The 24,222-nt window shown below is 50.8% G+C and overlaps 1 long non-coding RNA gene across 1 annotated transcript; it reads left to right on the forward strand.

Annotated features, from left to right (window-relative positions):
* The first annotated feature begins 271 nt into the window (after positions 1–271).
* Positions 272–10,251, forward strand: LOC309540167. The gene is made up of 3 exons (XR_014223091.1): positions 272–2,785; positions 9,801–9,887; positions 10,174–10,251. It is a non-coding gene; the product is annotated as an uncharacterized lncRNA (long non-coding RNA).
* The last annotated feature ends 13,971 nt before the right edge of the window (positions 10,252–24,222 follow it).

A 24,222-nucleotide genomic window follows, 5' to 3' on the forward strand; every position in this document is an offset into this window, starting at 1 on the left:
ATAGCTTTCACATGTGTAATGAGACAAGAATCCACTATCTCTGTTCGGACCAGGTTTCTCCATAGTTTTCAGTTTAGTAATAAGTTTTAATTCTGCCACTGCTCTTTTATGTCTATTTCTGAAATTCTTTTGTAATAAGACAGCTGCCCCAGATCCTGTATTGAATCTCCTGGGAGATGGAAGTGTTCTACTGGTTTCTCTCTCTGTCAGATTTTTTGAATTTCCAGTTATTTTCCCGTTTGTATTTTTTTTTGAGCATTTTTTATTTTAAAATGGATAGCAAGAATGCTGTTGTTGAGGAAGGCCCCCAATTATGCAACCTTATGCAGAATAATTTCATTCAGTGGTGGCGACATTTAGAAAGGATTCTAAAGTGTATTGAACAAGAAGAAATGGGCGAAGCCGGGTCTGTTATGCAAGACAGTGTTTCAGACAAAGAAAGGTGAAACAGCTGCTCCAATACTTCAGAATTTGCAAAAAGCTTCAGATTTGCTCCGGTGGGCGAATAAGTGGAAGCTGCAAGAGATTTTGACCAGCTTTTTTGTGGCATTAAGGATCTTTTTAACTACTGCTGTTTCAGCTGCCAGTTGTGAAAGAAGTTTCTCAAAACTTAAATCAATTGAAACGTATCAGAGATCTACAGTGAGCCAAGAAGCCAAGAGCCAACGAGTGACCTAGCGATGCTGTTAATGGAGAGAGATTTCAATGTAAATTTTGATACTGTTATTGAAAAATGCACACAAATTAACACCAGGCTATTTTAAATAAATTTGAGCATGCTATCATTAAATGCATTTTTAATTTCATCAGCGTGTTCTTAAAAAATACAGTGCATGTGCTTGGGGGATTTAATGGGTTCAATAATGGACTGGTGGAAGGGACTTGGAGAGTGTTAGCAGTCCTTGGGTTAGGGAGGGGCAATACTTGCTTGGCCACGGGTGCTGGCAACCCATGCTATGTCCCGGCTGTGCTGCCAAGTGCTGGTGCAGCCCCCTCCCCATTCAACCCCCTCTGCCTCCCCTGTCAGAGGACGGGCTGAGCAAGGTCAGCTTTGCTCTGTAGGAAGGAGAGACCCACAATGAGAGAGAGAGAGAGAGAGAGTTGATTTGGGCCAAAATAGGAGCAAGGAGAGGAGAAGGGTGGAAGTCCAGGCCTGTGAGGTGCAGGGGGCGGGGGCTGAACAGTGATTGTCACTTTCTCTTTCCTCTCTCTCCTTTGTTCTGCAGCACAGCGGGGAGGAGGGCTTCAGCAGAAATGAAATTTATCCCTGAAGGTGCCTTTGAGTTTCTCTGCAGGGAATAGCTTTTAATTTGACAGTTATGAGACACATGCAGCAGGCGGGGGGGGGGGAGGAAGCCTAGCAGGAAAAGCCGCCCCACGCCACCAGTCTGCCCCAAGGGATGTCCTGGAACAATCCCTCTCTCTCTGCACAAGAACTTAGAATAATAGAATCTTTAGAGTGGGAAGGGAACCAAAGGTCATCCAGTCCACCCCCCAGGAATTCAGGGATTTCAGCTAGAGCATCCAGGACAGACGACCACCCAACCTCTGCTTGAAAACCTCCAAGGAAGGAGAGTCCACCGCCTCTCTTGGGAGTCTGTTCCACTGTCAAACAGCTCTTACTGTCATGAAGTTTTTCCGTGTTTAGTCAGGGAGAAGAGTGTCACCTCTTGGGGGCTGGTTTGGAGCCCTGGCAGAGAAAGTGCCTGGTCTGGGACCTGAAACTTCGGCCTTGGGTCCTTTGCACCCGGACTCAGGTTTGGGTGTGTTGGGGTGCGGGGCAATCGGAAGCTCAGAATTGTCGCATTGGATGAAACCCAAGAGTCATCCCGTCAGGCAGCTGGGCACCTTCACCCTCCGACCCCCAGCCTTCACTACAAGATTAGCGTAGCTCACAGAAGGTAGGAGCTGGATTCTCTGCCTGGACCCAGCTCTCAGCTACGGCCCCCTAGACGGCAGCTGCCCTCCTGTTGGAGAGGAGGGGTCACGGCACTTACGAAAGGGCCACCACCACCGATGTCCTCATTCTGCTCACCTCTTCGGAGGGAGCAGACGCCTCTGGGCAGGCAGTGGCCCCAGCTTTGCTTCTGGGGAGGGGTCCCAAAGAAAGACTCGGTGGGACATGCCAGTGCTGAGTGCCCCTAGGCCACAGCAAGGGGTGTGGGGTGCGCCTGGGGAAGCTGGAGGCGAGAGCAGGGCCGTCTTAACCTGGGGGAGCCAGGGGTGCAGGCCACCCAAGCGCCAGGCTCTCAGGGGCGTTGGGCCAAGAGGTGGAGTCCGGGGAGAGCAGAGCAGAGCCCATCAGAGCGCCGTGGGCTCTTCTGCTGCGGGCAGCTCTGCGCGAGTTCGGGGGTGAGTGAGGCGCTGAGGTGGCCGGCTGGCTCCACCCTCATGCGCGCCTGGGATTGGCATAGGGCCGTGGAGAGGCCCGCCCAGCACACGCTGCTCACACCATGAGTTGCCCGGCTTCACTCCGTTGCCGATGCCTTTGTTGCACTGGGTGTTGGTTGCGTGCTGCCCACCCCCCAGGTTCCCGACCTGGCCTTTCTCAGCAACTAACTCCTCGGGGGCCTCTGCTTCACAGGGCTCTGCGCCCGAGTCCAGGGCTGAGCGAGACGCTGAGGCAGATGGCCAGCTCTGCCCTGCCTGCACAGCTCGATGGCCTGCCCAGAGCGCACTGCCCACCTGACAAGGCATGTGGTGCCACCGTTCTCATTTAGGAGACTCCCTGGACCATGACAGTGCCTACTAGCTAGCACATGTACATACACAGTGAAGGGGGCAGGTAAGAAACGAGTAATTTCTGTAGATAATATATGTTAAGGACAAATATACAGAAACAGTAATCTTCCATTAATAATAAATCAGCATCGAGTTTATTAATAAGGAAAAGATATGAAACGGACAGGAAGTTTAATGTTCATGAAGAAACTTACTGTTAGGAAGTTGTTATATTCTTTATGTGTTTTATGATGTTTTTGATTTGATGATAATAAGGTGGTTGTCAGGGGTTCAGAAGCAGAGACGCAGAGAAGGGTGGAAACAGAGAGCGAGGGGGAGGAAGCCGAAGGGAGAATGAGTGATGATGACGACCCGAGATCTCCAAGCCTAAGCAGTGAGTCAGAGGACTCCCAAAAGGGAGCCCCAGTGAGCAGAGCAAGGGGGGGATCCGGGGGAACACCCCAGGAGGAAGGGAACAGAGGAGATTCAGAGAGCAGCAGCTGGAAGTCGGGACCCACGCTCAAGACTGAGAGCAGCAGGGAGGAAGGCAGCCAGGCATCGGGTTCCGGAGGCCGTCAGCAGGAGGGAGGGCACGAGTCAGGGGTGGTCACGCCCTCCTCAGAGAGCGAGGCAACGGTCAAGAGGAAAGTAGAGAGTTGGGCGCGCGCGCCAAGTTCAAATGCAGCGGAAGCTGGAGCAGTAAGCAGCCCGGAGAGTGAGCCAGGTCCCAAAGCCCGCCGAAAGGAAGCGGAAGGATCAGGGGGGTCAGCGTCAGAGGAGAGTAGAAGGGAGGAGTCCCAGGGGGGCAGAAGGACCCAGAGACGTAGGGAGAGGCGAAGGAGGTGGAGCAAGGCTAGGGTATTAAGCTGGTGTGCAAGAGGCGGGGACTCAGATGGGTCTTCGCCGACCTAGGGCAGAAGGTGTAGAGCTGCACGCTGCAGTTCGGAAATGAAACCTGTAACTCAATAAAGACTCTTTTAAAGTGGACGCTGTGTGGCGTGGTCCTATGTGAGCTGGGACCTGGTAGCAGCTCTGACAGTAAGACCCATCTCAGAAAAAGCTTCAGAAACCTGAAACCTCGCAGCGGGAGCAGAAGCCGCTAGGGGAGGAAGAGGGGTGTCTGTAAGCAAGCTCACAAAGGTTAGTAAGATGACGGAAGAACAGAGGATCTCCGCGTTGCAAGAGGCAGTGACCCAGTTGTCCTCAGAGGTATTGGCTTCCAAGAAACGGGAGGAGGAGACTACAGCCGCCTACAGAGACCTACACGCCAGGTTTGAAATGCTTGTTAAGCAAGGGCAACCGGGACCCAGACCGGAGGGCGTGGGATTGGCACGGAGAGCAGGAGGGCTTGTGGCTCACTTCGATGGGGCTTTGCAACAGTACCCTAATTTTAGAGCAGACGTAATGTGCGCACTGCAACTGCTGGCAAAAGACTTTAGAGATGAGGAAGAGAAGGTGGGGTTCATATTGTCCCATTTGCATGGGGATGCCAAAGCCTGGCTGCGCAATTTGTGGAGGGATAAAGATCCGGCGCTTCAGAATGCAGATGCCTTTATCAAAGCGATGGATGCGTGTTTTTTGTCTACTATTGATGTGGATCTTGCCAGACGGGAGATTCATGGACTAAAACAAGGGAGGGCGAGCGTCCGGCAGTATCACGCCCGATTTTTTGCGCTGGTCAGTGCTTTAGAATGGGAGCGGGATTCGCACCCTGTCAGAGACCTCTTCTGGGAGGGTCTAAGTTCTGCGGTTAAGGATGAAATTGCAAGGGGGGAGAGGCCCCGAAGCACGCAGGAGGTGGTCCAAAGGGCGCTGACTGTGGGGGTGAGGCTGGAAGAACGTCCATGGTGCAGAGATGAAGGACGTGGAGGGCGCGAAGCAGCGAGAAGTTTCTCTTTCGTTCCGAGGGAAGCAGCGCGTGCGCAATCCACACCTCCGCCAGGAGGGGGAGGGGAACCGATGGAGGTTGGAGGTGCAAGGGCTCAGTCAGCAGCCAGAGCCCTAGCACCGGCAGCAGTGAAAGCGAAGCCTCCTAGAGGGAACAGGAAGTGTTACATCTGCGAGGATCCAGGCCATTTGGCGAAGGAGTGTCCCCGGAGGCTCCACAAGCACACTGCAGCCTCAGCAATGGTGACTGCAGCAACGCAGCAAGGAGAACCACAGCAGGGAAACGACGATGTCTGGCTGGAGACGGAGGCACTGGGGCCCAGCCAGACGCATCTGTGAAGCAGTCCCCAGCGATATTGCAACCCACGGATCCCCTCCCACCCAAACCAGTAGTGCAGCTCACAGCGTCTCTCCAGCTACCCGACGGCGTCACTATCGAAGTGCCGCTTTCTGTGGATTCTGGAAGCAACGCAGACTTTATAGCGCAGAGCTTTGTGGAGCAGCACGCTATACAGCTATTGCCTGCCACTCTGCCCCTGCAAGTCGTCACAGTGGATGGCAGAGAGTTGCTAGGGGGGCAGGTGGTGAAGCAGACGCCACCGATGGTGATGCGCCTTGGCAACCACAGGGAAGTCATCAGTTTTAATGTCACCCAACTGTCGGACACGCCCATTGTGTTGGGCATGAGTTGGCTGGACAGGCACAGTCCGACACTGGCTTGGTACCAGAGACAACTGATCTTCGGCTCCTCTTATTGCGCAGAACACTGCATCCTGCCCCGTCGGGAGGGAGAGGAGGAGGAATCGCAACTGCAGTTGGGAACGTTGCAAGCGGTCCCCCACAAATACGCGAGCTTTTTGGAGGTCTTCTGCGAGAAGGAGGCGGACAAGCTACCCCCTCACCGGCCATATGACTGCAAGATTGACCTCCTACCGGGGGCGACGCTGCCGAAGGGGCGGCTATACTCCATGTCTGAAGATGAAATGCAGGAACTCAAACAGTTCATCGAGCATAATCTGGAGCGTGGCTTCATCAGAGAGTCCAAGGCAGTGGGGGGCAGTCCCGTTTTCTTCGTGAAAAAGAAAGACACGCCCCAAAAAAGACTCGTTGTGGACTACCGCCTTTTGAACCAGATGACCAAACCGTCTGATTACCCCATGCCCAGGATTGACGACCTCCTCGCGACGGTACGCAAGGGACGCGTGTTCACCAAGTTGGACCTGCGAGGGGCGTACAATCTCATCCGCATGCGGGAGGGCGATGAGTGGAAGACGGCCATGTTCACACCGCTGGGCACCTACGAATACAGAGTTATGCCCTTTGGATTACAAAATGGCTCTCACTGTTTTCAAGCTTTTATGCATCACGTGTTGGAGGGACTCCTCTACAAGACATGCGTCTGCTTCCTGGATGACATCCTGATTTTCTCTGACTCGCAGCAAGCTCACGACCGAGACGTGAGGGAGGTGCTCAGCAGGTTGCAACAACATAGACTGTACGCCAAGCTGGAGAAGTGCCAGTTCGACACGACGGAGGTGGATTTCCTGGGATACAAGTTGTCGGACAAGGGGATAGCCATGGACAGCACCAAGGTTCGTGCGGTATTGGATTGGAAGAGCCCGCGCAACCGGAAGGAGGTCCAGCGGTTTGTCGGCTTCGCCAACTTCTATCGCAAGTTTATCAAGGGGTTCGCGATGCAGACGGCAGCAATTACGGACACGCTCAGCTCCAAAAAAAAGAAATTCATCTGGACGGAGCAGGCGGAACAGTCCTTTCAAGCGCTCAAGCATCTCTTCGCATCGGAGAAGCAACTGCTGCATATCGACCCCAGTAAACCGTTGAGGGTAGAGACAGACGCGTCAGACAGAGCCGTGGGAGCTGTCCTGCTGCAGAGAGACCCGCAGGGGGTGTGGCGGCCGGGAGCGTTCTACTCCAGAAAGCTCAGCAAGTCGGAGCAGAACTACACCATCTGGGACAGGGAGTTGCTGGCCATTCATGCAGCTTTCAAGGCGTGGAGGCACTTCCTAATCGGCGCCAAGCACACGGTGCAGGTCTGCACGGACCACAAGAATCTGGAGCACTGGCGCACGGCTCAGTTCCTGAACCAGAGGCAGATACGTTGGGCGGAGTTCTTTGCTGACTTCAATTTCCGAATAGAGTACGTCCCAGGAGACACCAACATCATGGCGGATGCACTGTCCCGAAAACCGCAATACCTAGAAGAGGTGACGCCAGCGGCGGCCATGCACATCTTCGCACCGACGGCGTGGGCGTGTGCCTCAGCTACAGTAGACCTGGATGCGGTGCGACGTGCATTGCGGGACGACTCATTCGCGCAAGACAAGATGGCGGAACTGCTCAGAGGCACGGCTACCACGGACGAGTTCCAGGTGCGGGACGGTTTGCTCCTACGCAAAGGAGCTGTCTATGTACCAGGAGACGACCTTCGCGCCAAGGTACTGCAACAGTTGCACGACGCACCCACGGCCGGTCACTTTGGCACAGAGAAAACGATGGAATTAGTCGCGAGAGACTTCTGGTGGCCCAGGCTGAGAGGGGAGGTCGCGGACTACGTCGCGAGGTGCGACACCTGCCAGAGGGCCAAGCCGGTACACAGACCACCGGCGGGACTGTTAGAACCGCTGCAAACGCCGTTTGAACCGTGGGAGAGGGTGGCCCTGGACTTTGTGACGGATTTACCCAGCTCGAGAGGCAAGACAGCTGTGCTGGTGGTGGTGGACTTGTTCACCAAGATGGCACATTTCATTCCGTGTGCGAAGGTGGCCACGGCGGAACAAACCGCCAAACTGTTCATAGATCACGTGTTCAAAGTGCATGGCCTGCCACGGTCTATCCTGTCCGACCGCGGACGCCAGTTCATCTCGTCTTTCTGGCAGAAGCTGATGGGTTTTCTAAATGTCAAGGTCAATCTGGCATCAGCAAGACACCCGCAGACCAACGGGCAAGCAGAGAGGGTCAATGCCATCATGCAGCAGTACCTGAGATGCTATGCCAATCAACAGCCTGCGACGTGGGTGGATTACCTGCCGCTAGCCGAGTTCGCTTACAACAACACGAAGCACGTGTCCACAGGAGTGACGCCGTTCTTTGCCAACAATGGGAGGCATCCCAGAACCTTCCCGGGACTGGAGAGAGTGGGGGAAGGAGAACCACAGACGGCGGACGCGTTCGCGTCAGAGCTGCAGGCGGTCCACGATCAACTCAGACGGCAGCTGGAGCTAGCTAAACACGCCTACAAGGTGCAAGCTGACAAGCACAGGCGGGTTGGCGAAGTGATCCAAGTGGGAGACTGGGTCTGGTTGGCAGCCCACGCAGTGCCGACCAGGTCACTTGCCAAGAAGAAGTTGGGGCACAAGCAGATCGGTCCGTACCAAGTCGAAGCGCAGATCAACCCGGTAGCCTTCCGACTGGCGCTGCCGGAGGGTTCCAGAATGCATCCGGTGTTCCACAGGTCGGTGCTCACTCCCTACAAGGCACCTCACAGGTTCCAGGAGCCAGGGACGGCGCCAAGTCCGCTCCGGGAACGGACGGAGACGCGGGGGGTGAAGCACCAGGACCACATCAACGAGGTCACGGAGATTTTGGACTCCAGATGGGGGGAAGGGGGAGTCGAATACCTCTTAGCCAGAGAGGGCACCCGGGCCAGCGCCAATAGCTGGGTACCAGACTACGCTTTGGAGGAACCCCTGCTCAAGGACGAGTTTCATGCCCTCTTCCCACACAAACCCATGCCAGCGAGCTTCTTCGACGACTGGTTGTTCACACCCACACTTTCTTCCAGCACGTTCCATGGATTCGACTCAGAAGGGGAACCCGCACGGAGCACCCGTTCCCCAGAAGGTTCACCGGCAGGTTCGGCATCCGGCAACTCGTATTGGTGGGACGATCGACCAGAGGAGCAATGGCGCAAGAAGTGGCTGGAGATGCCAGGTCGAGCGACCGACGCAGAGACTGACATGGACGTGTTCGGGGAGGACCTCGGGTTCGAGCACGGCGGTACAGAGATGGAAGAGCAACAAGTCAACGTCGACGACCGCGAGGGGGAAGACTCGGAGGTCTTCAGTTGGCGGCCACCCACGGGGAGCGACCTGTATCCAGCATTCCCTCCCATGATGATGGAGCACCCAGCACCCACACCTGACAGCGGGGAGGGGGGAAGGGGGGGCTTCGAGGGGGGGATGGATGTCAGGGGTTCAGAAGCAGAGACGCAGAGAAGGGTGGAAACAGAGAGCGAGGGGGAGGAAGCCGAAGGGAGAATGAGTGATGATGACGACCCGAGATCTCCAAGCCTAAGCAGTGAGTCAGAGGACTCCCAAAAGGGAGCCCCAGTGAGCAGAGCAAGGGGGGGATCCGGGGGAACACCCCAGGAGGAAGGGAACAGAGGAGATTCAGAGAGCAGCAGCTGGAAGTCGGGACCCACGCTCAAGACTGAGAGCAGCAGGGAGGAAGGCAGCCAGGCATCGGGTTCCGGAGGCCGTCAGCAGGAGGGAGGGCACGAGTCAGGGGTGGTCACGCCCTCCTCAGAGAGCGAGGCAACGGTCAAGAGGAAAGTAGAGAGTTGGGCGCGCGCGCCAAGTTCAAATGCAGCGGAAGCTGGAGCAGTAAGCAGCCCGGAGAGTGAGCCAGGTCCCAAAGCCCGCCGAAAGGAAGCGGAAGGATCAGGGGGGTCAGCGTCAGAGGAGAGTAGAAGGGAGGAGTCCCAGGGGGGCAGAAGGACCCAGAGACGTAGGGAGAGGCGAAGGAGGTGGAGCAAGGCTAGGGTATTAAGCTGGTGTGCAAGAGGCGGGGACTCAGATGGGTCTTCGCCGACCTAGGGCAGAAGGTGTAGAGCTGCACGCTGCAGTTCGGAAATGAAACCTGTAACTCAATAAAGACTCTTTTAAAGTGGACGCTGTGTGGCGTGGTCCTATGTGAGCTGGGACCTGGTAGCAGCTCTGACAGTGGTGTTGTAAAGATGTGATATTGAACAGTAATGCATAAAAAAAGAAATCAGAATCAGACATTGAAATTGGAAATTGAAATTCGTGATTGTGTGATTGAGTATTATTGGGTGGCTGCCAGCTCTGTTGCGTTGCAGTTATTGCATGGACTCTAGCAAGATTCCACCTTGAACTCTTTACTGTTCAGTGTTTCTGAGTAGTCACTGAGAGAGATCCATTGATTATTTGCAGTGCAGTGAGAAGAGAGACTGCAGGGGACCACAGCTCCAGGACTTTTTCCAGAGCAGAAGGTTTATTGTTCTGGCGGCTCTGATGGAGGTGAATTTCCAGTGACACCTCTTTATCTGCCCTGCGTGCCTCGACTGCATGTGTGCTGCCCCCACCAGGTGCCCGGCCTCACTCAGCCGCCGCTGCCGCGGGCTCTTCTGCTGTGCTGGGTTCTGCACACCGGAGTCCAGGACCGAGAGTTGACAGTGCGGACGGGGAGGAGCCAAGCGGAGTCTGTCCAAATGGGGACCTGGTGAGGCACAAGCCTTGGCCAATATTTATTTATTCATTCACCAACTTCATGTTTATCTGCTTCTTTTTTACTTAATTTTTGCAGATGGCTGGTGGTAAAAAGAAACTTTCAGGTTCTGAAACAGAAAGAAAAAACTTAAGAAGAAAATATAAAGAAGTTGACTCTAATTGGACCTTTTTTTTTACCTAGTTTGTGAGCTACTTTCTCCACGTATCTTATTTGCGCATGTTTATTATTAAGTGTTTATATTTCGACCAACTGAGAGGATTTATGCAAATCTTGAAAATAAATAGGTGTAAGTATTAAATGGCAAGTTTCCAGATTGCTTTTATGGATGGATTTTAGGCAGATATTGGCATTCCAGCCCGTTTAGAGCAATTGCCGTGTGACATACATGGCACAACAGCCAACCTTAAATTATTGCTTCTCCCCAGTTTGGCTTTGTACCTACAAAGGGCTTGTGAAGTCTACTGCTTTAAGAGCCACTATTGTAAATTATGTCTATTAACCTATGTTATTTCTGTTTGAACAGGTATATCTTCTGCAACCGGGGACGTAGAAGAAATGCCTCCCAGAGATTTAGAACTTACCGCACCTATTGCAGAAGCCTTGACTCACAGCACAGCTGCACTTGCAACTGAGTCTCCCTCTATGTCTGATATTCCCCCGGAAGCGACGTTTCATGAAGATGCAATGGAGGGTCCTTCTTTGTGGCCTCAACTGGTCCCGGAGAAGTTAAGATTGTTTTTAATAGATCAAGGGCCAGTTCAGATAAAACAATCAGCTTATCCTACAGATGGTAATTATAGGGCATTTTCAGACACTTGTTACACAAAAAAGTTAAAGAACAACGAAGCTGTTAGTAGAGACTGGCTTTTGTACTTGAGATCTAGCGATTCCGTATTCTGCTTTTATTGTCAACTTTTCAACAATAATGTCACTGCTTTTAATGGTGAGACAGGTTTCAAAGACAAGGCATTTATCTGGAAATATAGAAACACATGAAAAGAGTGCGGGTCATCTCTTGTCCATAAAAAAAACCCCAAGATCTGAAAAACAACATATTGAAAGGGGAAACTAGATTCTGTAAATCAAGCTGAAAGTCCCACAGGGCCCTGGTCTCTTGTGACAGAGCGTTCCACCAAGTCGGGGCCAGGGCTGAAAAGGCCCTGGCCCTAGTTAAGACCAATCTAACCACCTTGTGACCTGGGACCTCAAAAATGTTGTCATTTGTGGACCTTAAGGTCCTCCGTGGGGCAGACCAGGAGAGGCAGTTCTGTAGGTACGAGGGTCCTAGGCCACATAGAGCTTTAACGGTCAAAACCAGCACCTTAAACATGACCCTGTGCTCCACTGGGAGCCAGTGCAGCTGGTAAAGCACTGGATGAATGTGATCCTGCGGTGAGGACCCCTTAAGGAGCCTCACCACAGCATTCTGCACCCACTGGAGTTTCTGGGTCAGCTTCAAGGGCAGCCCCACGTAGAGTGAGTTACAATAATCAAGCCTGGAGGTGACTGTCACATGGATCACAGTTGCCAGATCTGGGTGAGGAAGGCAAGGGGAAGCCATCCAAATACCAGTCTGTTATTTTGGGTGGCGCTCCTGATGTCTCACACAAGGAGCAGCTTACTGTTGCTGCTAGGCTTGTAGACCTTAACCCATTAACAAAAAATGCTGAGGTGAGAAAGCATTTTTTTGGTTTTTCCCCAGTGACCGACACTACCGGACAAGGACTCCCGACATTTTTGTTGGATTTTTAAAAATCTTCAAATATTGAACTAGACAACATGCGAGGTCAAGGATATAACGGCGCAAATATGAGAGGCAAAAATATAGGCCTCCCCCCAAAAATCTGGGATATAAATCCATGTGCTTTCTACATTCCTTGTGCGGCTCACAGCCTCAATTTACTAGTGATTGATGCCACTAAAAGCTCATTGGAAGTGAGTAACTTTTTTCTGTTGTCCAAGAAATATATGTATATATTTCGACGTCACGTTGGCAAATTCTCATGAACCAGGGGCCCACTTTAACCTTAAAACCATTATCTTTTTTTTATTCCATTTTTTCAGATAGAGAGAGAGAGACAAGGAACACAGCAAGTTCGCTGATGTTGAAACTGAAGTCTTTCAAATTCATTTGTTCTTTAGTGACGTGGTATAGCATATTAGTGGAAATTAATACTGTTAGTAAAACGTTAACGAAAGTCTGGTGTCGTTCTTCCGGAAGCAGTTAAAATGATAGAGCAGGTCAAAAATGACTTAGCCACACATCATACAGACTCCACGTTTGACAAAATGCTGTTACAAGCTAAATCAATTGCTGAGGAAATAGAATGCGAAACTGAATTTACAAGCGCTGCACGCCCACGTGCCAGAAAAAGATTTTTCAGTTCTGAGCATACCGATGAGCAAATCACAGATCCACAGAACAACTTTAAATATTTTTTTTTATTTGTTCGATGTGGCAATTGCAGAATTAAATGAAAGATTTGAACTGTTAAGTGGACAGAATGACAATTTTTCATTTCTACAAGATAGACAAATGGAGAAAATTAGAGACGGGTCAGAAAAGAGCAAAGTGTTTAAATTTGCAACAGAAATTGACTTCCGAAAGTGAGGCTGATATAGACGGAGAAGATTTATTTCACGAGCTAGAACTATTACCTATTGTTTTCCATAGAGACACAACTCCGCTGGATGTTTTCAATTATGTATATTCAAATAATTTGACGTCAGTATTTCCAAACTTGTCCATATTGCTACGTATATATTTAACGTTACCGGTGGCGGTAGCTGAAGGTGAAAGATCCTTTTTGAAATTAAAATTAATAAACAATTATTTAAGGTCAACTATGACTCAAGAAAGACTGACCAACCTAGACAGGATCAGCATTGAAAAGGAAGTAGCAATCGATACTGACGACCATATCAAGGATTTTGCTGCTCTATGCCTGGAACCTGACGTTGGGTTTCAAGACTGCACTGTAAATGATCACATTTCCCAAATGTCTGATAGCCAAGTTCCACAACTTTTCACAGGCTGGGAGTAGTGGCTCCCTCTGATTGTACCCATTCAGGAATTAGACTTGAAAAGAAAGTACTAGCACAGTTAAAATCTAATTAGATTTTAATTTGATCCTGACTTGTTTTTAGGAGGTAATTTAATTATTGTTTGATTTTATACCAATGTTCTATATTTGATGTTAGCCGCCCTGAGCCCAGTCTTGGCCGGGGAGGGCGGGATACAAATAAAAGTTTATGTCTATTATTATTTGTGTTGTGAATATGCTACATCCATAGTTTACTTGACACGGTTCAGACTGACCAATGCCTTGTTTTCAGTGACAGTCGCAGCAGTTGAAGCTGTGAAATGTGCCAGGGGCAAACATTGTTGGTGTTGTGAATTCTACTGATGTTAACAATGTGATCCGACCAATAGTACGCAAAATCTCTTAACTGGTATCTGAAGCATACAGTATGTGTTAATGAGATGAAAGCAAACTAACCCTGGCTCCAATTGAGAAAATGTTTGATGCACTTTAAAAAATAATAATAATTTTTATTTATTTTATTTTCCCATAGCAAATATCCAATATCATTACTAGACATTCATTTTTCGATTTCCCCCCTCCCTATTGACTTCCCCCAACTTCCATTTCTGCTTTATTGCATCAAATGTTACATTCTGCTGTTTATATATAATAATGTGTTATCACATTGTTATACTTTGTTTTCTGTAAATAAAATTGTAAATGTTTTTTTAAATCCTGCCAGTGAGTCCCTTTTTTTTTTTTGTTTCTGCAAATATATTGTAAAAGGTTCCCATTCTTTTTCAAAATCACTGTTATCCTTTTCACGCAATTTGTCCATTAACTTTGCTAACTCTGCATAGTTCATCACTTTTAGTGACTTTTTTGTGGGCTGATTCATTTTCCACATTAAACCATGTTTTATGACCAACCAATTTGCTAGACAGAGATTTTTTAAAAAACATAAAAAATGAGCCTTTTTAAAGCAGTTTTACAAGCTTCCCGAACATTAATTTGGGCTTGATGTAGTGGATTTCAAATTTTAATTATTTTAAAATATGTTCGCATGTTGTTTTAAGGTCTCCCGTATTAAAGCAAAGGATTAAGGTGTTAGGAGAACCTTAGAATTTGAGGAAAACCAATACCATACAATGTACTGTATCAAACTATTTTACATGACTAATGTGGGTATTCTGAATTTAAAAAGAAATCAACATTGTTAAAAACAAGGTATTACATAATAAGATAATTTGTCTTCAATCTGCAAAAAACAAAACAAAAAAACCCAACAATGTGGTGTTGTATACTTAATAATAATAAGTGTGGATACCTGATTCTCGTCTTCCAAAGCAGCTACTCTATTCCAAACTTTAAAATGGAAAGCGTAATGCTGGTGGTCAACAAAAGAGGTTTAAAGACTCTTTCAAGGCAAATCTAAAAAACACCGACAACTGGGAAACACTGGCCTGCGAGCGCTCCAGTTGGAGAACAGCCTTTACCAAAGGTGTCATGGGCTTTGAAGACACTCAAACTCAGGACGAAAGGGAGAAATGCGCTAAGAGAAAGCCACGTATGGCAAACCCTCACCGTGATCAACTCCCGCCTGGAAACCAATGTCCCCACTGTGGAAGGACTTGTGGATCCAGAATTGGCCTCCACAGTCACTTATGGACTCATTGTTAAGAAGACCATGTTTTTATTTTATTTATTTATTTACGGCTATTAGCCCATAAAATATGTACAAACATAAAAGCACAGAGGCATAAGGACCGATATATTTGACACCAAAGGGTGAACATCACGGTACTAGGGTGGGTCAATGAGCAGAGCCAAATAACAGCTTGGGGCCCAGAGAGCTCCAAGGGATGGATCACAGAAAAAGAAAAACTGAAGACGAGGTCCGACGTGCACTCTCATCGTGACTGTCCGATTAGTTTTGGTGTTGTTGTTGTTTTTTGGTTGTTTTTGTGTGTGAGATAACCGCGTTCAGGAATCTCGCCACCTGCAGAGTTACAGAAGGATCTGTATCCTGCAAAAGTAGTGCGGCGTGTGACTCAACAGGCCAGCCCACCAAGCGCAGTAAAGCAGGACCTAGGAATTTAGTCCTGGCTATGCTATGTAGGGGGCAGTTGAACATTATGTGTGGAAGAGATTCAACAGTTTTCCCGTCACACACGCATAGCGGAGACACCAAACCCTTAGAAAATCTGTGGCTCAGCAGGTTCGATGGAAGGACATTGAACCTTGCACGAATAAATGCAAGTCGGTGTGGTACAGATGAAAGAGACGACATGTATGATGGAAGGCCGAGTGATGGGGTTATTCCATGATACCTGGTGGAGCAAACACCCCCACCCCAGGCGAGGTTGTGTTGATTTTCAATGTCTGCTAATCTTTGCTCTATAAGGCTTTTGGCTGAGCATAAGTTCATCTTTAGGGAGTCCGCTGGGGAAATTCCGATGCTCAGAAGTTTGGCTTGGATTTTTCCTACCCACGGATTGACAAAGTCGTCTCGCCAGAGGCACTGAAAAAGGTAATGGTTGGGAAGCCTATGCCAGCTGGACAGCCAGTAGCCAAAGACTCGCTTCCAGATGACGGTCTCCAATGATGCAATCCTTAACTCCAGACGTATGGCTGCGTTGCTCACACACATGGGGAGTTTCAGGAGGCGACGGAGAAACTGATTCTGCAATGTCCCAAGCGATGTTAAATTGGACCCTGGGGCCCAGAGCGGGGCAGCATAGCAGAGGGTGGAAACCACTTTTGCATGGTATACCTTCAAAGCAGAAGGGATGTGGGAGGCTCCGTCGGCCGCAAAAAATTGGAGCAGAGAATAGAGTATTGTTTTCCCTTTGTTTAGTACGGGGGTCGGCAACCTGCGGCTCCAGAGCCGCATGCGGCTCTTTAAAGCCTTTGCTGCGGCTCCGGGGCAGTGGCGAGGGGAGGAGGCGAGGGGAGGAGGCGAGGGGCGGAGGCGAGGGGCGGAGGTGAGCAGCCTGCCGCCCGGCGGGCGAGGCGCCCTAAAGCAGAGCACCCCCCTCGCCAGGCAGACATCCGCAGCGTCGGGAGCCTTGCCGGACTTCCCGGCAAGGCTCCCGACGCTGCGGATAGCAGCCTGCCGCCCCGCAGGGGGGGCGCCCTGATGCAGAGCGCCCCTCGCACGGGGCAGACATCGGCCAGCCCCACAAGCTCGGGGGACAGCAGGGAGGCGCAGCGCCGCCATCCCACTGTTCCTCGACCTGGTTCGGTTTCCCCGACCTGGTCGCGTGGAATTCCACGTGGAGTTAGTTGCCTGAAGCCCCTTTTTAGTTGCTTGAAGCCCCTTTTTAAACTTAAGCAGGGGAAAGTTTGGTGAAAGTTTGGTGAATTGCTGCCCAGGAGTGTGGTGGAGTCTCCTTCTTTGGAGGTCTTTAAGCAGAGGCTTGACAACCATATCTCAGGAGTGCTCTGATGGTGTTTCCTGCTTGGCAGGGGGTTGGACTCGATGGCCCTTGTGGTCTCTTCCACATATGTATGTGAGCAGGTCTTCTCAAACATGAACTATATTAAAAACAAACACCGATCACGCCTCACAGATGACAGCATGCAAGCCTGTGTGAAAATGAAGGTGACGTCTTACAGCCCTGATGTGCAGACACTGAGCACTGAGGTTCAGGAGCAAAAGTCCCATTAACCTGGTTACCTGGTTGTAAATTAAATATTTTAATTAGCTATTAATTTGTCCTTTTTTCTTGAGATTGACAGCTGACTGCACGATCCTGTATATATAGCATTAAGGCCAGAAACAATATATGCAGTGTTATATTTGTTTTAAATGTTGCAATGTTTTTGCGGCTCCCAGTTGTTGTTGTTTTTTCGGAAACGGGTCCAAGTGGCTCTTTTTGTCTTAAAGGTTGCAGACCCCTGGTTTAGTAGATACTGAATCTGTGGCTTCCAGCTTAGGTTGTAGTGAAAAAAGACGCCTAGGTATTTAAATTTGAAAACCTGTTCTAGTTGGACTCCATCTAACTTCCAGCTGTAAGTTTTCCGGGACCTGGTAAAGACCAGGACTTTAGATTTCCCATGATTAATAGTCAGATGGTTAAGTTTGCAGGAAGCCGCAAAAATCTTTAGAGCTCTGCATAAACCGACTCTAGAGTAGGAAAGGAGCGCTGCATCGTCGGCATATAGAAGCAGAGGGCAGCGAAAATCAGCTAGGCGGGGGGCATGGATGTTGGCTTGAGACTCATTCAGAAAGAGCCTCATATCGCTAATAAACAAGTTAAAGAGGAGTGGGGCCAAAATGCAGCCTTGGCGCACACCTCTATTTATTGGGACCTCGTTGGATAGGTTTCCCGCCGGTGTGAGTCTCACTCTATAACAAGCCATAACAGCCTTCTATCTATGCCCCGTCTCTCTAATTTCTTCCATAGACAGTTTCTTGGGATACTGTCGAAGGCGGCCTTTAGGTCTATGAAAGCGACACCTAGGCGCCCCCGACTCGGGGCAGAATATTTTCTGGCAAGATGATACATAATTGCCATATGGTCAGTGGTCGAATAATTGTTCCTAAAGCCCGCTTGCTCATGGCCAATCAAATTTGAGTCGTTTGCCCAATGGGACAGCTTAGACAGCAAAAATTTTGCATAGATTTTCCCGATGATAGACAAAAGGCTGATGTTCCGGTAGTTCTCCGGGTCAGCAGGGGGACCTTTTTTATGGACTGGCACGATCACAGCCTTCTTCCATGACCTAGGGATAAGCCCCGTAGAATTAATTGCATCAAAGACTTTGGCCAAGATTTCAGCCCACCACCTCGGTTGCGCAACAATAGCCTCAGCAAGGACTAGATCCGGCCCGGGGGCTTTGCCCGTTTTCAGATCTAATATCAAGTTCATTATCAGGTCTGGGTCGGTAGAGGGCCACAAAGGTAGATGGTCGGCTCAGAATTCCGTGGATGAGTTGGATTCCTCTGCCAAGGAGAAATATTTACTCAAGAATTGTTCCCATGTGGGCGCAGGGATAATCGTCAGTGGGTACTTCCTTCCTCTTTTGTTTATCAAGGCCCAAAATTCCTGTGGTCTGCGGGATCTAGAGGCCGCAATCAAGGCTCGCCAGCCAAGGTGTGAATCATCCCTGATAATTTTCCTCACTCTCCTGAGGCAACCTTCTTCCACGGATTCACCCGACAGCCCATAGCGTACCACACCATGAGGCAGTATGAAAGGACACTTTCTACTGTGGACCAGTAGAAGGAGATCATCAAATGTTGATTGACATCATATGCTTGTTACATATGCATATGCTTCCTACAGAAATTACCGGAGGGGGGGGCACATCCTTAAAGTTGTTGCAATGTTACAAATATTATGCCTGAAAGTATCCTTTTGACTTGACAGCTCAGGGAAGATACCTAGCTTTATAAATTCATATAAAATCAATAGTTTGACCAATTCTTTCGTTCCAACGCCATTTTTGCCCTTCAGGAAAGGACTTTCTTCCCTTCTACCTCCCGCCATAATCCCTCAAGCATGAGGAAACACACACACACCACCCAGGGAAGGGCCCAGGGGTGACAATTGCTGAGCAGTTAGTTTCCAAAGGCCCATCACTGGACTTGGCCCAGGCTATGGATGTGCAAAGGGAGCTCTATTGTCCTTTGTTGGTGGGTACTTGGGAGTTGGGATATGGGTGGCGCTGTGGGTTAAACCACAGAGCCTAGGACTTGCCGATCAGAAGGTCAGTGGTTCGAATCCCCGCATTGCTCAGTCCCACCACCTGCCAACCTAGCAGTTCAAAAGCACGTCAAAGTGCAAGTAGATAAATAGGTACCACTCTGGCGGGAAGGTAAATGGCGTTTCCGTGCGCTGCTCTGGTTCGCCAGAAGCGGCTTAGTCCTGCTGGCCACATGACCCGGAAGCTGTATGCCGGCTCCCTCGGCCAGTAAAGCGAGATGAGCGCCGGAACCCCAGAGTCGTCCGCGACTGGACCTAATGGTCAGGGGTCCCTTTACTTTTACCTACTTGGGAGTTGGCCGGACATGTTTTGCCTATGCTAATCTTGTACCAAGGACTTGTCTGGACATGTTTGCCAAGGTTAAACTAGTGTAACCCCTGTCTACCCCTCCCCTTTTGTGACATGTCAGTGATGTAAAGATGAGGTATCAATGATGCTGTATGACGTGTATTCTGGGATGCGGTGGGAAGTTTTAAAAGTCAGCGTTGCCCCATGCTCTGGGTTCTTACTGCTGTTGGAACCTGTTGCACAACAATAAAATATCTAAGTCTACTGACCGCTGTTTTGCTCCAAATTGCTTGGCTGGAATTTCCTTCTTTTACTGACCGCATGGACCCGCGGGGGAATGGTACCCCAACGAGCTGTGCTGTTGAGTAGTCTCTCAACCCAGAATTTTCCTTGACATGCTTAAGACGGCCCTGGGCGAGAGACCCAGGTAATAATAATAATAATAATAATAATAATAATAATAATAATAATTTATTTATACCCCAGCCACTCTGGGCAGCTTCCAACCAGATATTAAAATACAGTAATACATCAAACATTAAAAGCTTTCCTAAACAGGGCTGCCTTCAGGTGTCTTCTAAAAGTCTGGTAGTTGTTGTTCTCTTTGACATCTGGGGGGAGGGTGTTCCACAGGGTGGGTGCCACCACCAAGAAGGCCTTCTGCCCCGTTCCCTGTAATTTGGCTTCTCACAGTGAGGGAACCGCCAAAAGGCCTCAGCACTGGACCTGGTAGAACAGTGGGGATGGAGTCAGGGAGCGTTTCTCCCCGCTCCTTGTCCTGACCCGGCAACACGTGTCCCGCCCCCCTTCCTCCTTCCTAATCAGAGTCAGGCAGAAGCCACCCCCGCAGCCTCACATCTGCCGCCAGGCTCTTGTTTCTGTCCGGCTAATGCAAGGCAACAGCTGGAAGGGGCTGCACGGAGATGGACAGCGCCCCCGCCGAGTCGGATGCCTGGGTCCCTTTCCAGCTCTAGGGAAGGAGGCCTCCCAGGAGATTTGCTCCTCGGTGTAACTCGGCTCTTCCTCCGCTTTCCTCTGATCTTTTCTGCTGCGGCCCCCGGGAGTTCCTAATCGGCCGTTGGAAGGGGGCCAAAGCCCTGGTCACCATCTGGTTGGCAGCCCCAGAGGCAGCACTAGGTGGGCATCGGGCCAGGCGGGCAGGCGGTGGGACCAAAAGTAACAGCGCATCGGTGTGTGTGTTGGTGTGTTTTTCTGTGTGTGGACTCCAGGATCCCTTCCCAAGCACAGCTCTCTCCACTCCTGCACACACACACTCCCAATAACCAGGTCTCGCTGTTGCTGGGCTTTGCCGGGACGCCCCCATGGGGCGAAAAGACAGCTCCTCCAGCGATTTGGGCTTCTGTTGAGACAGCCCCACCTGCAGTCCATAGAATCGTGGAATTGTAGAAGGCGGCCCACCCCCTGGAATGCAGGAATCCTGACCACAGTCATTCTTGGGGAGCCTCAAACCACCAACCCATCTGAATAATAATAATAATAATAATAATAATAATTTATTATTTGTACCCCCGCCCATCTGGCCGGGTTTCCCCAGCCACTCTGGGCGGCTTCCAACAAAGATGAAAAATACATTAAAATGTCACACATTAAAAACTTCCCTGAACAGGGCTGCCTTCAGATGTCTTCTAAATGTCAGATAGTTGTTTATTTCCTTGACATCTGATGGGAGGGCTTTCCACAGGGCGGGTGCCACTGTTGAGAAGGCCCTCTGCCTGGTTTCCTGTAACCTCACTTCTCGCAATGAGGGAACCGCCAGAAGGCCCTCGGTGCTGGACCTCAGTGTCTGGGCAGAATGATGGGGGTATGCATGATACATGTAAGTCAGCCTCACGCGACGTTTAACAGTCCTGACTCCCCCTCCCTCTCCCAAGAATCCTGGGAAATGTAGTTCGCTTGGGGTGCCCTTCCACTCACATACCGTAATTACAATTCCCAGAGTTTCCTGGAAACGGATTGTTTCACTGCTCTGGGAATTGCGGCACTTGGAGAACGGACGACTCTCAGCACCTTGAGAAAACGACACATCACAGGCTCTCTGGGGGGAGTTTCAATACTGTGTTAAATGCGTAGGGCAGGTGGGGCCTTAGGCAGCTAACCATACAGGGAGCCCCGCCTGCCCTCAAAGACCCTTAAGCAGGGTCCATGGCTTAGGATGGGGTGGAGAGGGGGACAGGCTGTTGGCTGCTTCTCCAAAATCAAGGCCATAATCTCCATAGCCTAAAGCAGCTCAGGACCGCAATACCTCAAGGCCTGCCTTTCCCCACGTGAACCTGCCCAGAGATCATCCTCCGAGGCCCTTCTTCGTGTGCCTCTTCCACGAGGTCCAGAGGGTGGCCACACGAGAACAGGGCCTTTTCTGCAATGGCCCCCTGTTTGTGGAATGCTCTCCCCAGGGAGATTTGCCCTGCGCCCTCATTATATATTTTAATATTATATATATTCAACATCCTTTTAAATGTGTCTCTGGGAAGCAGCGTGTGTTCGTGTTTTGATGTTTTGTTTTAGTTGTTTGCTCTGTGCCTTCATAATATATTTTAATATTATATATATATTCTACGAAGGGACGCGGGTGGCGCTGTGGGTTAAACCACAGAGCCTAGGGCTTGCCGATCAGAAGGTCGGGGGTTCGAATCCCCATGGCGGGGTGAGCGCCCGTTGCTCAGTCCCTGCTCCTGCCAACCTAGCAGTTCGAAAGCACCTCAAAGTGCAAGTAGATAAATAGGTACCGCTCCGGCAGGAAGGTAAACGGTGTTTCCATGCACTGCTCTGGTTCGCCAGAAGCGGCTTAGTCATGCTGGCCACATGACCCGGAAGCTGTGCGCCGGCTCCCTCGGCCAGTAAACTGAGATGAGCGCAACAACCCCAAAGTCGGCCACGACTGGACCTAACGGTCAGGGGTCCCTTTACCTTTACCTATATATTCTACATCCTTTTAAATGTGTCTCTGGGAAGAAGCGTGTGCTCGTGTTTTGATGTTTCGTATTAGTTTGCTCTGTGCCCTCATAATATATTTTAATATTATATATATATATTCTACGTCCTTTTAAATGTGTCTATGCGAAGGAGTGGGTCTTTGTGTTTTGCTGTTTCGTTTTTGTTGTTTTCGTGTTTTTATCCTGTATTTTACTTTGTGAACAGCCCTGAGATCTCATGACGAAGGGCGGCATATAAAACTGGCTGGCCCCAGAGCGGAGCCCGTGGATGAGCAGGGGGCCACGCTGCCGCCTCCGTGGGGCAGCTCCTCCTGCTCCCTTCCCCACACCGCTCTCCCCCTTCCCCAAATGCAAGCGCACCTTGTGGAAACCAACCAGCCGCCAGCAGCGCGTGCGATGGCAAGAGTGCCTCTGGGTGTGTGCAGAGAGCCACATCGCCACCAGGCAGGAAGGAGGAACCGCGACCGGGCCGGGATCTCCGGCTTCCTATCCCACCAGGTTGCAGAGGAGGAAGAGGAGGAGAAGCTGGTCAAGGAATCCTAGAACCGCAGAGCTGGAAGGGAGCCCAAAGGTCATCTAGTCGCCTTTGGCGGAGCCCCCCCTCCCCGTGACGGGGATCCCGCGGCGAAGGGCGACCCGCCCCGTCCACGACCCGCCGCCCCCCCCTTCCCTTGTCCAATTTGCCGCTTGATTAGCTCCGCGCCTGTTTCCTGACACTCGCCGCTGTTGGTCTTAATTTCCTTTAAGTAGTGATTAATTACTCTTCCTCTCCCGCGTCCATCTCCTCCCCTCCTGCCACCAAGCATTTGCATATTAATCAAATCTGCCTTTGATGGCCTGACAGGCGAGGAGGAGGGGGTTTAGCGGGAGGCAAAGGCGGCCCCTCCCCGCCCCGTCCAAGCGCCAGTCCCCGGGACCGGGACGGACGACGCCGTCGGGGAGGAACCTGGCGGAGGAAAAAGAAGAACCCCGAGGAGAAGGACGACAGAGAGTTTGGGGCTCCTTCTGTGCTGAGTCCAAAGCTATGGATTTTAGGGACCCCCCCCCGAAACGGAGCCCCTGGAGGAGGGGGACCGAAGAGGCTCCCCTTGCTCTTTGCAGGGCAACTCGACGGGGCGCACGGAGAGCCGGGCCAAATGCTTCTCCCCGGGCGCCTGGCTGCAACCCATGCCGGCAATTTGGTCCTCTCGCCCCGAGACTCCGGGCCGCCCCTTCGGGGGAGCCGCCGTCGGAACCGGGAGCGGGTCCCGAGGGGTGTACGAGGCCGACTTCGACGGGGCGGGGGCCCTTTCTTCGCTTCCCCGCCCGGCGCCTCCAGGGGGAGGAGTGGAGGCGGCAAGGCGCGCATTCCCAGAGGCAGGCGCTGCGGGGCCTCTGAGCGCATGCAGAGTGCGCTGCCCGCGGGAAGAAAGCGCGCTCCGCAGGGCGAACTGGCCCGAGAGGAGCGCGCCCCCGGCTGCCCCAGGGAGGAAGCGCCGCCTTCCCAGCGCACGGAGCCCCGTTGGCCGAGGCTGATGGGAGATGTCGTCTGATTGATTGATTGATGGCATTTGTCGCCCCCCTATTCCTCCGAGGAGCTTAAGGCGGAGGAGGTAGCTCCAAATAGCCGGAAGGCACCGATCTGGGGAAGGCGAGGAGGAAGAGGCAGCTCAGAGGCGCAGCTTCGAGGAATGGAGGGCTGTCCAAATTCTGCCGGCAAAATCAGCTCACCCCGCCCCCCTAGAAGACACCCCCTCGAGCGCTTCCATCAGAGGATCCAGCGCTGTCCCAGGTGACACAGAACAGCTGCTCCAATTTTGCAAGAACCTGCACTTCGGAACTCCCCGCCTCTTGAAACAGGCAGGCGCCTCTTTCCCGCTCCTGCTTCATTCTTCGTGTTCAGACAAGCCTACCCAAGTGTTTGAATGTTTTCAGACTATTTAAACTTTTTGAAAGCTTTAAATGACTTCCTAATTTTTCTTTTTGATAATTTTATCGTTTTTCATAGAATCATAGAGTTGGAATAGACCACAAGGGCCATCGAGTTCAACCCCCTGCCAAGCACTTTTTGTAAAGTGCTTTTTTTAAAAAAAAAAAAAACAACAACAAACCAATTTATGCAATGCATAAATTTCATGGAATAATAATTTTAAAATTTAAGGTGA

Source organism: Podarcis vaucheri, assembly GCF_965113315.1.
Source record: "Podarcis vaucheri genome assembly, chromosome: 9".
Lineage (NCBI taxonomy): Eukaryota > Metazoa > Chordata > Lepidosauria > Squamata > Lacertidae > Podarcis > Podarcis vaucheri.